Raw genomic sequence first — 13,082 nt, 5'->3', positions numbered from 1 at the left:
TTTATGGAAATTTTGCCAAAAGAGAACCTGTGGCCTAGACTGTCGGATGTGCTGTTGCTTCGTTTCTGCTTTCCTCTTCTAATGTTTTTCCTTAAAGTACAGTCCTGTGTTGTGTACAGTGTTTTTCAACTTTCAGTGAACTATTCCCTTATTAAATCGCGTGTGTATGTGTGTTTTGATACAGCGAAGTGGTTCATGGAACATTTTTGATTCCACACGTATTATCAGCCGCCTAAGAGCTTTAAAACACCCCAACCATGACATCTATAGACATCCAGCAAAATCTGAATACGATTCTGTAACACCTATTGAATAACATGGACAAGAAGTGCAATTTTGTCTCACTATTTCATCCACTACAGACGGTAGAGGTTAGCACCATTGCTTCTTCCTCGACCTTGATCCGTAATGGATACCTACACATTCCCATCGGCTACAGCCTGCAATTCACATCTCGTCGATGGTAAAGTTACCTCTACAAACAAAGTAGAACACCCGGGATCCCTTCCCATATCACCTCCAAAAAGATGAACGTCGCTCTTGGAAATAAAAATAGGTAAATAACTGTCCTTTCTTATGCCAGTGCAGAGGCTCAAAATCCAAAACCTTTTTTGCAGAATAAAACGCTACTCTCATGCACAACACCGTCTCAGCGAACAAACTCCGCGATCTTCACGCGAGAAAATGGAATTGTTTTTTTTCCGCAAAAATAAAATCTTCGTTTTCTTGCGTGATTGTCAAGTACTCTTCGCGTGGAAGAGTACTGGATACTCAATATCTTGCCGCCAAAAAACAGCACTGATTCTCGTTTAGCTGCAACTATACAAGTAACTTTAGTCACACTTCACGGGCACAGACGGTACTGATAATAGGCATTAACACCCATCTAGTAGTAACTCCTATAGCTGTAGCACCTAAAAATAACACTGTCAAATGGTTTCCCCCAAACAAAGAATTACTTATCAACTCGTTTGAGGAATATTAATAAGATACATAACAGATACATACATATTTTGAATTGGATAATGAAGAAAGAAATGAAAAATGCTTAATCTGTTTTATTGTTAGTACTTCAGATAATTTCAACCTTTGTCCTTAACTTAAATATATCAAAGCCAAATAAAAAATAAATTAAATTTTAATTAAAAGTAAATTAAATAATACCACTTAATTAGTAAATTAAAAGGATATTATTGAAATTAAAAGTGAATTACTTAAATTTTAACAGAGAATCTGAATGCTAAATTTCATTGAATACCAACCAGCTCGAGAGTAATTCTAATAAACACTTTTGTAATAAAATGGGTCTTAAATACAGAAGAGAAAAAGAAATCGTGCGTCAGCAATTTATTAACCTAAGACTTGTGCTTAGTTTAAGCGTAATTTTCATTCGGCTTTTGATATTTTTGTCATCTTTTTTTGAGAATTAACAGAATGCCGGAAGGAATAAATGCTCGTTGTTTTTTTAATGACTCGGCAAAATGTCATACATCCTAATGATATAATCTTTGATCTGGCAAGCTATTACTGATTTCGAAAAAAACAAATTTCTGAATTTTGCCAACGAAAATGGTGCGATCGATATATTGTAAAGTGCAACATTAATAAAAAAATATATTTTATTAAATTTCTTTCTTCTAGAAGAGGAGCTGTTATTGTTTATTAAATTTAAAACGCTTTCGATATTTGTTGCCTCTGTAAACGATCTGATTAAAACAAAATTGTGAATACTCATAGTTTAGTCTCCATTCTGATTACAGTGTTTCAATAAAATGTTACCTGAATGGGTTCAGGAATAAGTCGATACTTGCTGAAGAAATAAAGAAATAATATGCTTTTTAAGGTATCTTGCGAAACGTGTCGAGGGAATGTATTATTTGTAATAAGTATTACAAATAATACTTATTATTACTACTTACGGGAAAAATCTAAACATCAAGATTACAAGGAATAAAACTAGTTGGGAGATAATTCAAAAAATTCAAAAATAAGGACGAAAAAATTGTTGAATTGGTAAGTATGCTATGTCCTGATTTTCAATTGAATAGTTCCTTAATTACAGTTGTTTAATGGTGTGAAGAAATGAGAAAGAAAATTATTTATTTTCTTCAAACTTTCAGGGAGCAAATTATTCTAGTATCTATCGAACTGATAAGATTGGCAAACTTGTTGCATTTTCGAAAATCAGTAAACTGGAAAGGAGGAGAAAAAACGAGTATGGAAGAAGGATATTTCAATCTTACTACCTAGAAAAAAGGAGAGGACAGAGATTGCAAACAGTCTGTTTCTTTTGAGTGATGGCTTGCTCTCATGTTTTCCCCATAATAATGGGCATGGAATGCTTTCTTCCAAACTTCTCTCTACTCCTCTTTTGCATAGTGGAGAGAGTTAGAGAGAGAGACTCCCTGGGTTCAGGAGACTGTTTTCACTTCAAACCTCTGAAATTTTATATAAATGATTAAACTGCACGATTCATACGGCACAGTATCATATATAAGTCATATCGCTGTACGGTTTACATACAGATTCTTCTTATTATTATATAATGATAGTTTCTACATAATTCTCAATGCATTGTTATCAAATATTGTTGAATTTAAATAACAATACATAATGATTTTTTTTATCGACGTAGAAAAATACAGCTGTTTTGAGGTTTATAATATACTTTTAAACCAACTATTTGTTACACTCATCACTGTCTTTTATTATTATTATTATTATTATTATTATTATTATTATTATTATTATTATTATTATTATTATAATTTTTTGTTTTTATAAATTTTTGTCTAAGAATTTTTTGTTTTTATGATAAAAAGTTTGTTTCTTAAAAATGAACTTACCCTCACCATACGAAAAAACTAGTTCTTACCTAGTTTTTTCGTATGGTGAGGGTGGTTAGAATGCGTTGCCTGGAAGTCTAGTGCGTGTGAAAACAGTGAATGCATTCAAGCCACAGTATCATGAGCTGTGTGTGTAATGGAGGGCCACCAAATATGAGTCATTGACTCTAGAAAGGTATAGTAATAATAATAATAATAATCATAATAATAATATTTTTTTTTTTTTTTTTTTTAGTAGATCTTGTGCAAGAACTCTTTAAGAAGCAGAACGAACAAATAACAAAAAAATCTAGCGAATATGAAGATTTGGTAAAACATAATAATTTAGCAGTTATAGAAGTGTTGCAAACGGTAAAAGACATTAAAATTAGCATTAACGCACTAAAAGACAGGCAACACAATTTGATGAAAGAGACATCCGAACTCCGTCAAGAACTTCATTCTCTAAAACTACAATACGAACGTTTAAATCAGCAACAACATAAAAAAGATCTTGTCATAAACGGTCTTCCTGAAACTGCACCTACAGAAAACCTCAGAGACGTGATTTTAAAATTAGGCCATGTAATTGATATCCCCCTACAGCTTAACGACATTCAGACCGTAAATCGGATTCCTAGGAAGAGCAAAAACCAAGGCTTCTCACGACCTGTCCCAGTCATAATTCGTCTTAAGAGCAAGTCCACAAGAGACAATCTCATAAAAGCCAGCAGGTAGAAAAAACCAGTTGCCAAGGACTTGAACGCACAGCAAGACAATACATCAATATTCCTATCCGAATATTTAACACCATTCAACCAGAATCTGTTGTACCAAACATGAAAAGCAAAAATGGAAAAAAATTACCAATTTTTGTGGACCAGAGATGCCAAGATATTCATAAGGAAGTCACAAACTTCAAAGCCGATACAAATTAAAAGCACAGAAGACATAGAAAGGCTGCCACTGTGAAGAAAAAAGCCTCCTAAATAGTTCAAAAAGAAGCCCACAATAAAGAAAAAGAACGTGAACCATCAAGACAGATGCAATAACACAGGATATATCGGCAATTTCACTTTGATCCGACCTTTCAGATCATTCATTTGACCTCCCAAAGATCTGCCTACTTCCAACACAGCAACCAAATCAATAACAAATATATGTATATATAACCAGTATCACCCTCAGATAAGCTAATTACAAAGCTTCGAGGGTGCAGTTGAGTTACATCCCAGTAGTAGTATTTATCTAACATTATTCACTTAACATTCTGTAATGAATTCTAGTAGTAAACAGAAAATGTGATAGTAATACTTCAGTTATATATTTAAGTTTAAAATTATATATTTAATTTACAATTTAAATTTTAAAAAATTATTATTATGTGAACTGCAACAAGTAATATTGTTTAACTTGTGAGTCATTAATAATAAACACGATTACCATGATTATTATTAATGGTAATAATACACACTTTTTACCCTTGTGTCAATGAGAAATTCTGCAAATGATAATGATATTAAGAGTAATTATAATTCTTACTGAACCATTTTGCAAGAAAAAGATGCATTGTTGCCTAAATATTAGTATATTCATGTAATTATTTGAGAGATAATAAACTATAAAAAAAAAAAAAAAAATTATTATTATTATTATTATTATTAAGGGAACAACAAATAAAATAAGGGAACAACATCTCTCTCGGAAGACTTTACAGACGTAATTATACCGCCTTAGACAAAAACAAAATTGCCATGGTAGTCTTTATTGATCTAACTAAAGCATTCGATACACTAGCGCATCAAACCTTGTTAGAAAAGCTGAGGCATGTTGGAATAGACGGGCCTCTTCACAGGTGGTTTACAAACTACCTCCAACATAGAAAGCATATCACAAGCATCGGATCAAACCGAAGCAGAGAGCTACCAGTAACCTGTGGAGTGCCACAGGGAGCTATACTCTCCCCAACTCTATTCAACATTTACACGCACGATATTAATCAGTTACGACTCAAAGGTAAGATATCCAATACGCAGACGATACAGCAATAATATCCATCCATAATAACGCAAGCATAGCCCAAACAAATATGCAACATGATATAAATCTGATCATAGACTGGCTCACGAAAAACTCCATACACCTAAACTCAGAAAAGACTAAATTAATGATATTCAGAAATCCATTGACTCGACCAGTTGATAACAAATATATAACCATACAACATCCACTTTCCAACATAAACAACACACAGAACAGCAAAACCACTACAATCACTCAGGGTGAAACAATACGATACCTTGGAATTTACTTCGATGCAGATATGAACTGGAATAGCCACATAAACCATCTACACAACAAACTCCGAACAATAAGTGGCAAACTCTACAGGTTAAAAGACATAGTTCCCATACGCCTAAAAACGCTAATATACAAAGCACTATGCCAAAATATACTAAGATACGCTATAACAACGTATGCTTTCTGTGCACCCTACAAATTAAATAGATTAATGTCGCTACAGTGCAAAATGACAAAACTGATCTTTTGGGAACAAAGAGAAAATCACGACCTTATAAACATTGCAATGGCAGAACACAAAATACTGACAGCAAAACATTTACAGTATGTTACTATGCAGCCTTGCTAAAACATTATTTCGATGCCAACTACAGAACAGTTAGAAATACATACCGTATAACAAGACCTCAGACTACTAATTATATCACATATAAATACAAAAATCACTACGGAAAGCCCACGCGAAAGTTCTACATCCCAGACATGATAAACAAATTACCTTTTGAATAGAGAAACCTTACAAACTACAATAGCCTGAAAAGAGCTCTAAGGACATACTACGAACAAGAAACACGCACCCAAAATACCATACAAACTTAATGAAACACAATATATTCGCTCAGGATTCCAGTTCAGCGACGCATCAATACATTCCAAGTGTGTGTGTGTGTGTGTGTGTGTGTGTGTGTGTGTGTGTGTGTGTGTGTGTGTGTGTGTGTGTGTGTGTGTGTGTGTGTGTGTGTGTGCGTGTGTGTGTGTGTGTGTGTGTGTGTGCGTGCGTGTGAGTGCGCGCGCGCGAATTTCTCAATCATAGATTTCGTAGCTTCCTAACACAGCAAAAAAAAAAAACCAATATATAATAATCAACTGGTGTCATCCTCAGATAAGCTTACATATAAGCTTCGATGATGAAAGTAAAAAAATTAGTTCTCATCCAAGATGTATCATATGCAACCCATTACATATACGTACATGTCATGTATGTATCACAAAAAAAACTATGTATGTATTATATGTAAACCAATGTACGTAATGTAAATATCACATGTAAACAAATGTAAGTAATGTATCATATGTAAACGAATGTATGTAATTTATATAATAATTGTAAAAAATGTATGCAATGTAAAAAAAAATCTTTTAAAAGTAAATCATGAGATTACACCGTATGTTTGTGAAAATAAGGAAACATAATATTTAGATTGCATATGTGTTGTATAATCACACCTTTTCAGACTTGAAAAAAAAAATAGTAAACCACAACATGTAATATTATACAACTTATGGAAATCTGAACAATATAATTGTCAATTATTATTATGATTATTATATATAAAAAAAACCGTTATCATCATTACTATTTAAATCTCATTATATGTAGCACAAAGTGCTGAACCTTGTAAAATAATATACTGAATAGATGATCATTGTAGATATGTAAATATTTGAAAGAACAATAAAAAAATTATTATAATTATTATTATTATTATTATTATTATTATTATTATTTATTAATTAACGAAATTAACCGTGGCGATTGAAAAGCAAGAAACACTCCAGCGCTAAAATCAAGATTTGCGGAAAGAAGCAAACACACTCACGTATCAAATGGAGCACATGCTACAAAAAGAAAGAAAAAAGAACTTCAAATTCTTTTATGGACCAGTGACCTGTTCCATCAATGCCAACAGGTATGCCAGTATGCAACAGAACTTTGTGGTTCCACAACTGCAGCAAAGACTTAAGCAACATAATGCAACTGATTGGCAGCAAAATTAGAATTCAAATCGCTGCCACAGATATCACCTCTATTAACCGAAGCCCACAAAAAAAACAAAGAGAGACCGCCGCCAATCATCGCTCGTTTTACCAACAGAGGTCTGAGAGACTCTATTCTTACAGCAAGCAAGAAAACAGGGCTGACAACAACGATCCAAACTGATAAGAAACTCCCGACACCAATCTACCGGGTGATTATAAAATAACGTTGCGTTCAGAGCCCTCTAGCGAGTAATGTATTGGACGAAACACACCACTATTCGGTAGGCGTACACAGTGGAACATGTGGATTCGATTTAAAGAAAAAAAAAGGACCAAAAGTCGCCAACAGGTGAAATTTTGGCTCTGCCAAATTAATTTTAGTAGGTGTGACTAATGAATGACTAAATGGCAAATGAGAGACAGCACACATCAATTTAATGACGTTTATTGTTAATTACAAATGAGGTTCAATATGACTATCATTCTCATGTTCCAGGAACTGCATACGGTGCACGGCATTTTCCACAGTGGCTCGCAACATATCGGAATTGATTTATCTCACGTGTAACGTTATTCGATCTTTCAAAGTTGGAATTTCGGGTACATGTCCTTGATACACAATGCTTTTAAGAAATCCCCACAGCCAAAAGTCACAAGGATTGAGATCAGGCGATCTCGGTGGCCATGGCACCACTATTGCCATGGGAAATGCATGACTAATGATTCTTCTGTCAGAGAAATGTTGTTGCAAAACAAGCCGTACCTGAAGTCAGAAGTGTGGTGGTGCACCTTGATGCCCTGCATGAAGATGGTCGAATCGAGACACCCTCTTTGCTGCAGTTGTGGAACCACAAAGTTCTGTAGCATATTGGCATACCTGTTAGCATTGATGGAACAGGTCACTGGTCCATTTGGGCGATTTTCCTCGTAAAAGTATGGACCGATGATAAAAGATGCCGAACATCCGCACCACACTGTGACTTTGGGCGAGTGGATAGGCATCTGCAGACACACGTGCGGATTAGTTGCAGCCCAAATGCAACAGTTGCGTGTGTTAATATCGCCGTTCAAGTAAACGTGTGCTTCGTCACTCCATAAAATCTGCCACAGCCATGCATCATCCACTTCCATGTGCGCTAAGAATCTCAAAGATAAGTCGATTCGTGTGGTCGCATCACCAGTGCGCAATTCTTGAACATGACTGATTTTATAGGGGTAAAACTTCAACGTCTGATGTAGGATTTTCCACACAGTTGTGTATGCGATATCCGTTTGCCAGGATATTGCTTGTGCATTGCTGGTAACCAGCACATTCGTCATCTCCTGTTCCACAATAGCAGTTGCAACTTGTTCAACTTGTTGGTGATTGATTGGTTTGCGTTCCCTGCCTACCTGCACTGCTAGAGTTCCAGTAGTTTCAGATCGCCGAAACAGTTTTCGTAAGTTTGTTATACTAATCGGTCCTTTTCGTAAATTTTTCATACGCCGAAAATCACGAAGACAAGCAATGGTATTTTTATTCCCCTGACAATAGAATTTGACTAACAAAGCACGCTCACGTAAGGTAAGAGGCATCGCAAAGCAGTTCGTCTACGAATGATAAGAAATCTCAGGCTTTCCTTTTAATGCATGATCGCTCACAAGAAACGCGATAATGCAAATTAATGCATTTTACTCGGTAAACAGCGCCAGAATATCCCCTGCTGGCGACTTTTAGTCCATTTCATTTTCGTTAAATGGAATCCCCATGTTCCACTGTGTACGTCTACGAATGGTGTGTTTCGTCCAATACATTACTCGCTAGACGGCTCTGAACACTTGATGTAATTTTATAATCACCCAGTATATAACGGAACACTGGACTCCACACTTCAAAAATCTTTTATACCAAGTAAGGAAGACAAAAACAGAGAAAAACCAGAAGTTCCTGTGGACACAGAATTCCCAGATATTTATGAGAAAGAATGAAAACACTCGAGTATACATAATTATAAGTGAATCCGACTTACACAGCCTACCAATAGAAAACTCTAACTTTTCAAATCCTTAAGAATAAGATTAGAACTCATTTAAAAACTATAAAAGCAGTTGAAGTTTTGATGTAAGAAGATTTCCCTGCGAAATCTTTCAAGGAGGTAGCGAGATATTTTGATAAGTTATATAGAATAGCCAATACTTTCAACTATTGGCCTTAAGGAAATATTTTCTTTATTTATCTGTGGAAGGTAGTACAAAGGGGAATGAGCGGATGAAGAGAACCTAGAGATAAACAGATATTTCTTAGTAGTTTCGTGGGTGTTTTTAGAAGACTGCTTGTCCGATTATGTATCTCTCTCTTGTGGGGGTCTCTCTCTAGTTGAGAGCATGTATCTGACTGTAATAAATGTAAGATTTTATTGCGGTAATCTGTTTTATTAAGGATTACGGTTGCATTTCTTTTATCAGCTGGAAGGATGATAATATGTTTGTTCTTCTCAAGTTGTTTAATGGCTAGTCTTTCACCATGAGAAATAATGACTGGGGGGGTTGCGTTGTTGATCGCAAATATGACTTCCATGCGAAGTAAATTCGCGTCTACGGTTGCTGGTAGAGAAGACGTTTTTCTATTTTAGTGAGAAACAAATGATTTCTAAATCATTTAAAAAACTTTCATCTAGATATCAAGTTTAGCGCTGAACTTGAATAAAATGGTTCTCTGCCCTTTCTAGACATCAAACTTACCATGAAGTCTGATTCTTTAAAAATCTCAATCTTCAGAAAACCCACACACAGAGATAGATACCTGCATGCATCCTCTCACCACTATCCACCAACAAAAATTAGGCATCATATCTACTCTCGTTCATCGTGACAGGTCCGTATTGTCATACGAGGACTCAAAAATGAACTGAAACATCTTAAAAGACCTTCACAAATAATGGCTAGTCTTCCAAAAGTATTAATAAACTACTATACCACCTTCATCGTTGGAGACTTCTACCAACACCCAGAGCTTACATCTTCTTAACTTACATCAGTTCTTTCTCTTCCCTAATATGGGAAGAATTTTGAAGCAGTTCAATATCAAAACGTGTTTGTTCACTCTTCCTAAACTCCGGTCAATTCTAAGAAAATCATCACCATCTTCAGTTTCCAGGTGTCTGAAAAATTATATGCGAATGTGAAAAACCATATTTTGGACAAACTGAAAAATCTATCTTTCTACGTCTCGAAGAACACTAGAGAGACATATCATACAATGGAACCAGAGCAAGCGCCCTCTCCAGTCACGTCTTGTTCTCAGTTAACTCCAATAATGAAGGCCGTTAACATCAAATAGACTGGAATTCAACATCCAACATTCATATATGTTACGATGAATTAGAACGACTTATCCTGGAATCAAACGAAATAATCCTTGACTCTTCCCACATGAACAGCAATCTCAGTTACAGTCTGCCAGTCTCACATAGCTCTGCTATTCGGTATTTGCGAACTCATGAAGTCATACGCTCGCATACACATAACAATAGAACTGTAGCTCGGACTCCAATTCAACTTCATAACTTCATATCTTAATGCTCTGTTGTTGCAATGGTGCAATGTTTTTTACGGTGTTTTCTTTGCTTTTTATGTTATCACACCTGACGGAGTCGGCATAACGACGAAACTAGTTACTAGTTATAATAAAATTGTTGTTTCCCTATTATCTTGGAATTAAGTCAGTAAATAATATCAACATATATGTATATCGACTTACGAACCGCTCGACATACGAACTTTTTCATATCCCATTTTGACCTCGAGATACGAACCGTGATGCTTTTCTTTTCAAATGAAGTAAAGCCTATTTTACATTATACTTTTTTATAAATTTTGATGCACGTTAGTGAGAACGCGCTGAACCGTCTCTAGTGTAATGATTGTTGTTACTAAATCGTATTTATCTGAAATGCGGCGAACTCTGCACGTTTACTTTACTTTTTTGTGTATTTATTTCGGTATTTGTGTAAACAAACAATACACTTCTTGAAGATTGTTTTAGGTTTGTATTTATGTGTACTGTATGTATTTCTTTTAAAAAAAGTGACGTGCTTTATTGTATCTTCACGTTTATTTTCTGAATAATCTACCATTTCACTGATTTCATTTCATTGTCATTTCACTGATCAGAGTATTATTTTCAACATGGGGCCAAAAAAAACTAAGAAAGAAAAGAAGAAGAAAATCACAATACAAATTAAGAAAGAGATTGTCGAAAAACATGAGAAAGGGGTTGCGCAAAGTGATCTATGCACGTAGTATGACTTGTTTTAATCCACCATAGCTACAATTGTCAAGAGAGCAGATTTTTATAAGGAACTGGATGTGGCCACAGGAGTATCTATCGTGTCATCTCGAAGAAATAAAGTTATGGAAGAAATGGAAACTCTACTACTCGTCTGGATTAATCACATGCAACTGAAGTGAGATAGTTTATCACAAAACATGATCTGTTTACAAGTTCAAATTATTTACAAAGATCTTTTGCAGAACTTGCCATCCACTAGCAGTAGAAAAGACATCGGCGAAGAATTTAAAGCTAGCAAAGGATGGTTTGAGAAATTCAAGAATAGAACCTTTATCCCTATTGTTTTTTAGACATGGAGAAGGTGTTAGTGCTGACAATGAAGCCGCAGAGAGGTTCGTGAAGGAATTTCAGAACTGATGGAGTCAGAAGGTTACAGACCAGAACATGTTTCCAACTGCGATGAAACTAGGCTTTTCTGGTGGAAAATCTCTAAGAGAACGTTCATCACTAAGGAGAAAATTAATTGTATTGCCAAGACACAAGCCAATGAAAGACAGACTAACTTTGCTTTTTATTTGTGCCAATGCCGGTGGTGACCTGAAGATAAAATATCTGTTCATTTACCACTCTGAAAATCCTAATCTTTAAAAAGCAGAAAGTTAACAGGCACAAACTCAGAGTTATGTGGAGAGGTAACAGCAGAGCCTGGGTAACCAGGCAATTCTTCTCTGTGTGGATGATAGAGGTCTTTGCTCCCACAGTGAAACAGTATTTACAAGAAAAGGGTCTGCCTGAGAAAGTTCTTTTTATAATCGACAATGCCCCACCACATCTACCACAGTTGGAAGAAGATTTGGATAAAGAATTGAATTTCATCAAAATTAATTTTTGACTCCTAATACCACACCACTCCTACAACCAATGGATCAATATGTTATTTCCAACTTCAAATACCAAAGCTCTTTTACAAAGATGTTTCGAAGTTATCGCCGACAGAGAATTAACCCTCCGGGAATTCTGAAAGATTCTCTTCAACTCTTCATTGTTTGCGTCTTATTAGTCAGGCATAGGAAGATGTTTATATGAGAACTCTAAAATCAGACTGGAAAACGCCATGGCCTGAATGTGTCCGAGGAACTGCATTGGAAGGACCTTAAAGCAAAATTTACATTACAGATACAGTTGTCTCCATGGGTTGACCATGCATTTTGAAATTGATGAAGCAGACGTAGAGCAGCTGGTAGAGAAGCACAACGTTGAGCTGACCACTGAAGAGCTACAGGAGTTTAAAAGAGAGTGGGAAAAAGAAAGGGATTATGAGAGAAAGCAAATGTCTTCAGACGAAGAAGAAGACAGCAACAAAAGGGGAGCAACTGCAATGAGTGACGTAAAAAAATCTTAGAGCTCTGGGGAGAATTGCAAGAATTGGTTCACAAGTGGCATCCAAATCAAGATGTTGTTTCTAGAGCCACCAATATCTTCAATGGCAATGTCATTAATCACTTTAGAAGGGTGTTAAGGAAACGACAGATTATAGGTTTTTTGAGCCTCCCTCGCCTAAGAGACAAAAAGAAGCAACTGACGACAACAAATCGAAAACTCCTGAACCATAAAACCAGACATCGATTTCTTTTACAATTTAATGGAAGATAATTTTCATACTAATCATGTAAAATCAAGAATTTCATAAATAAAAATTAATATGTAATGGTATACAAAATGCATATTTATAGTGTAAAAATGCTCCTTCTCACTTCTTCTCAATTTCTCTGCATTTTCTTCATTTAGTTGAGAAGAAAATGCAGAGAAATTGAATTGTAAATTAAATTGTAAATTAAAATGTAAAAAAAAATTTTTTTTTTCAATTTTTGAATTTTTAAACCTGGGAACGGATTATTTGATTTCCCATAAGATATAATGGAAAA

At 35.1% G+C, this 13,082-nt stretch overlaps 1 protein-coding gene across 1 annotated transcript in view; it reads right to left on the bottom strand.

Annotated features, from left to right (window-relative positions):
• LOC150092099 (uncharacterized) overlaps positions 1-13,082 on the bottom strand; it is a gene marked incomplete at both ends in the record, with an annotated part of 300,006 nt that overhangs the window by 118,032 nt on the left and 168,892 nt on the right. The window lies entirely within an intron of this gene.

Source organism: Typopeltis vanoorti, unplaced genomic scaffold (assembly GCF_054136105.1).
Source record: "Typopeltis vanoorti isolate ZY-2024b unplaced genomic scaffold, IOZ_Tvanoo_1.0 HiC_scaffold_690, whole genome shotgun sequence".
NCBI lineage: Eukaryota > Metazoa > Arthropoda > Arachnida > Uropygi > Thelyphonidae > Typopeltis > Typopeltis vanoorti.
The sequence above is the reverse complement of the archived record's forward strand: the minus strand, read 5'-3'. Positions and strand labels throughout refer to the sequence as shown.